Raw genomic sequence first — 5,000 nt, forward strand, 5'->3', positions numbered from 1 at the left:
TTTCCCTCCCTCTCCCTCTTATATGTTTAGCTAGCTATTATCTATGCTGATAGGTTGTTTTCTTTGGCTATATCTCTGTTGTTTTGTTCTATATATTTATAACATTTATTTTTTTGGTGTTTCATGTTGATATAATCTTACTTTTATGAACTACATACTAAAGAGAAAGATAATTCAGCCAAAGGGAAAAAACACTGCAAACGTTACTCTGAACATGAAGAAGGATATAAATAAATTGATCACTAAACAAATAAACAAAGTACATAAAGACTTATTATTAAGCTTTCACTGACCTGTATTATCGAAAATAGATGATGTGGTGGCTATGTACTTATTCTGAGCCGCTCTGAACCTAGCGTTGTTTACCCAGCCGTCGTCATACTGCAACACGTAAACAACAACCGCACCTCAGACGCAATCAGAATTATCTGCACTTAGAACTATCAACTAACGCATGCAGAGGAAAGGGAAAAGTCTCGGAATTCTGCAGAAAGGTCAACGCATGAAGGAGTATCTACCATCTGTCTCGTAGGGGAATAAATTATATATGAAGATATATAAATGGGGGGGGGGGGGGGGGGGGGGGGGGGGGGGGGGGTTAATATTATAATATATTATAATATTATATTGTAGGAAAAGGGTTACTGTGTTCAGTAAAGTTATATCTACCATTATTAACGGTTAAGAGTATCTACTTCAACACATGCAAACGGGAAAGATATTCGGTCCACTTAAAATAGGAATCTGATATATAAGCATCAACTGGGACACCGATAGAGACAGGGATATTTTACAAAATATTACCGCAGAGGAGAGTATCTAAAGAACGTGCAAATAGACTAATCCGTAGTAGCGAATTTCAAACCGTCTACTGAACCGCATGCTTTGAGAAAAGAAATACAAAAAAAAAGGATATCGTAGTCAAAGGTATATTTTGGATAGTTGAAAACGAAGATAATAACGCAGAGAAATATATCTGCTGTTACACATGCTGAGAGTAGGGAGAATTAAACTTTAAAGAGAAAAAAATATCGCAAGCATTCGGACTATGTTAAAGAGAGTAACGCACCTAAAATCTTCAAGAGAAAAAAAAAATGCGTAAAGCATTATGGAAAATATCTATTTAGCAAATATCAGCAATGCTATTTTCAAAAACCCTCAAGAGCAAAAGGTGTGAAGCATTTAGAGAAGAGGAATACTCTAGCAAGTTCATGATAACGCAGAAACTGTTAGGGAAAGAGACGAAAAGAAATATTTAGGGGGAAGCAAGTAGTGATAACGCACTTAAAAGTTTAGGCTAAGCTACGTAAAAGCAGCCAAAGAAGTAGTCATTTAGCAAGAAATTGCAAACGTACTTAGAACTGAATAAGACGCAGAAGCATTTTGAGGAAGGGCAGTCATCTGATAAGAAAGGAAAACGCACTTAGAACTCTCAAGGAAAGGCGTGAAGCACCTGAAGGGAGTGATGCAAAGCTTACCATATCCCGATTGAGGTTACCGTCGCTAAGGGTAGAACGCAACCCAGCGGTACTCGGCCGGGCGATACTGTAAGAAAAAGAAACCGACGTAATGAAAAGCGAACGATAATCTATGAATCAATGTTAGGCAAACGGCCGCTTGAACAAAACTAACGAGCAGGCAATCTAATGGTAATCACGAGATCCGTCTGTTAATCAAGGGACGAGAAGCTTAGAACTTCTATATACACTTGAGGTTTGTTGTCTCAATCGACCGCCTTCTTGCATGTTTATCGACACACAACGTCGAATAAAAATAACAACATAACGACTTATGGAAAAAAACAGAAGACTTACGCAAACTCATCCGTCTGGAAAAATAACATAGAGCACTTCAAGGAACGTTTCATTAATATTAGATTTTGTTCATGTCAGTTTCAATACTCATTTAACTAAGAGGGTAAAAATCGAACATGCTCTTTCTTGCTATGCTCAAGTAATAATAGTTAATGGAATCGGTCAAATAAGCGGCTTCGTTCTTTTAAGTTGAAAGTAAGCACGTGTAAAAGTGGTCGTGTGTATAGACCACACGCATTTTACTATTCATACATATTTTTATGAATACATGCTGCATATATAGGCATGTATAATTTTAAGATATGCGTTTACTTGAATGTTAACGTAAGTACATACGTATGTGTACGATAAACATACATACATACTATCATCCATTTAATAATTACTTCCATACATACAATATCTATACATGCAAACATCCCTCCTCACGCAAAATATACACATCCTTACATATGGCAAACAGACATACATACATACAAGCACATATAAAAACAGACATACATACACCCGTCCACAATATACAAACAAACAAAAAGAATCCAAATAAACAACCAGTGTATATCTTCTCTCCTTCTTTTTTCAATGCTTATTCTCTTTCAAATATTCAACACTACTAAGAACACTCGCGGTATCATATTCATAAATCCAAAAACTTTTCCCGAGAAAAAAAAAAAAACATAATCGAACATAAACACCCAATGGCATTCCAAGACGACCAATCACGAACCAGCACGTGTTGTCGTGGCGGTTACTTTCTGGTGTCAATATTCTCGCTGGCGTGTTGCACCCTAAGTGGAGCATTGATTCTTCTGTTATGTTTTTGGAAACGCTTATTACGTATTTTTAGGTTCTCGCTTTCTCGCTCTCTCTGCCTCTTTCTCTCTCTTTCTTTCTTTTTTCTCTTTCTATCTTTCTCTTTCTTTCTATCTTTCTCTTTCTTTCTTTCTATCTTTCTATCTTTATTTCTTTCTCTTTCTCTCTATCTTTTTCCTTCTCTCTTTCTTTCTATCTTTCTCTTTCTTTCTTTCTTTCTTTCTATCTTTCTCTTTCATTCTTTCTTTTTTTTTCTTTCTTTTTTTCTTTCTTCCTTTCTCTTTCTTCCTTCCTCTCTTTCTGTTTTTTTTCTTTATTTCTCTTTCTTCCTATCTCTTTCTTTTTTTTGTTTCTGTCTTTCTCTTTCTTTCTTTCTCTTTCCATTTTTTTCTTTCTTTGTTTTTCTCTTTCTTTCTCTTTCTCTTTCTTTCTTTTTCATTCTTTCTCTTTTTCTTTCTTTCTTTCACCTTTTTTCTTTCTTTCACCTTCTTTCTTTCCTTTTCTCTTTCTCTTTCTCATCCTTTCACTTTCTCTTTCTCCCTATCTCTATTCCTTTCTCCCTCTCTCTATTCCTTTCTCCCTCTCTCTATTCCTTTCCCCCTCTCTCTATTCCTTTCTCCCTCTCTCTATTCCTTTCCCCCCATCTCCTTTCCTTCTTCTCCCCATCTCTATTCCTTCTTCTCCCCATCTCTATTCCTTCTTCTCCCCATCTCTATTCCTTCTTCCCCCTATCTCTATTCCTTCTTCTCCCCATCTCTATTCCTTCTTCCCCCTATCTCTATTTTCCCTTTCTCCCTCTCTCTATTCCTTTTTCCCCCTCTCTCAATTCCTTTCTCCCTCTCTCTATTCCTTTCTCCCTCTCATCTAAACCTTTCTCCTCGCTCGTCTATTCCTTTCTCCGCTCTCTCTATTCCTTTACTCCCCTCTTCTCTAATCCTTTTCTCTCCCATCCTGCTCTCTATTCCTTTCTCCCTCTCTCTATTCCTTTCTCCCTCTCTCTATTCCTTTCTCCCTCTCTCTATTCCTTTCTCCTCCTCTCTCTATTCCTTTCTCCTCCTCTCTATTCCTTTCTCCCTCTCATCTAATTCTTTCTCCTCTATTATTCTTTCTCCCTCTCTCTATTCCTTTCTCCCTCTCCCTATTCCTTTCCCCCTCTCTCTATTCCTTTCCCCCTCTCTCTATTCCTTTCTCCCTCTCTCTATTCCTTTCTCCCTCTCTCTATTCCTTTCTCCCTCTCTCTATTCCTTTCTCCCTCTCTCTATTCCTTTCTCCCTCTCTCTATTCCTTTCTCCCTCTCTCTATTCCTTTCTCCCTCTCTCTATTCCTTTCTCCCTCTCTCTATTCCTTCCCCCTCTCTCTATTCCTTTTCCCCTCTACCCCTCTCCATTTCTCCCTTTCCCCTCCCCATTTCTCCCTTTCCCCTCTCCATCTCTCCCTTCCCTCTCTCCCGTACACCTCTCCCTATCTCCCTTTCTCCCTCTCTACCTTTTCCTATCTCACTTTCTCCCTCTCTACCTTTCCCTATCTCCCTTTCTCCCTCTCCACCTTTCCCTATCTCCCTCTCTACCTTCTCCTCCTCTCCCTTTCTCCCTCTCCTCTCCTTTTCTCCCTCTCTTCCTCTCCCCCCTTTCCTTTTCTCCCTCTCCCCCTTTCCCTTTCTCCCTCTCCCTTTTCCTTTCCCTTTCTCTCTCTCTCTCTCTTCCCCCTCTCCCTATCTCCCTTTCTCCCTCTCTCTCCCTCTCCTCTTCCTTCCTCCCTTCCCTCTCTCCCTTACACCTCTCCCTATCTCCCTCTCCCCCTTCCCCCTCTCCCTATCCCCCTCTCCTTTTCTCCCTCTCTACCCTCCCCCTTTCTCCCTCTCCCCCCTCTCCCTATCATCCTTTCTCCCTCTTCCCCTCTCCCTTTTTTGGGGAGGGGAGAGGGGTATTCCATTCTTTTTTTCTATTTTTCTACAGCCTTTTTTACATTCAATGAAATATTTGTAACGACTGTTTTAGTTATCGAATTATATATACAGAGAAGAATAAGCCAAGTCGACTTAAAATTCGAAGGTCGCATTAGCATGTGAGTGTTTTATTGCATGTTCCTTTTGTGAGTGTGTGTGTGTGTGTGTGTGTGTGTGTGTGTGTGTGTGTGTGTGTGTGTGTGTGTGTGTGTGTGTGTGTGTGTGTGTGTGTGTGTGTTGTGTGTGTGTGTGTGTGTGTGTGTGTGTGTGTGTGTGTGTGTGTGTGTGTGTGTGTGTGTGTGTGTGTGTGTGACATTTAAACGTATGAACGTCTTAATAACCCTTAAGATGCATTGGGGGTTGCTAATCACTAAATCACACACCTCGGTTAACTTACGGAAAGGGAAACGGGAATCACAGTGGCTAAC

At 39.8% G+C, this 5,000-nt stretch overlaps 1 long non-coding RNA gene across 1 annotated transcript in view; it reads right to left on the reverse strand.

The window, feature by feature from the left end:
* Window positions 1-162: 162 nt before the first annotated feature.
* Window positions 163-5,000, reverse strand: part of LOC122259044 (uncharacterized) — a 17,557-nt gene continuing 12,719 nt past the window's right edge. Inside the window, exons 3-4 of the long non-coding RNA XR_015190722.1 lie at window positions 1,479-1,545; window positions 163-381 (exon numbers count right to left, since the gene is read on the reverse strand). This is a non-coding gene — a long non-coding RNA (uncharacterized LOC122259044). The remainder of the gene's footprint in view (window positions 382-1,478; window positions 1,546-5,000) is intronic.

Source organism: Penaeus japonicus, unplaced genomic scaffold, assembly GCF_977035675.1.
Source record: "Penaeus japonicus unplaced genomic scaffold, GWHDUDI00000001_assembly GWHDUDI00000039, whole genome shotgun sequence".
Taxonomy (NCBI): domain Eukaryota; kingdom Metazoa; phylum Arthropoda; class Malacostraca; order Decapoda; family Penaeidae; genus Penaeus; species Penaeus japonicus.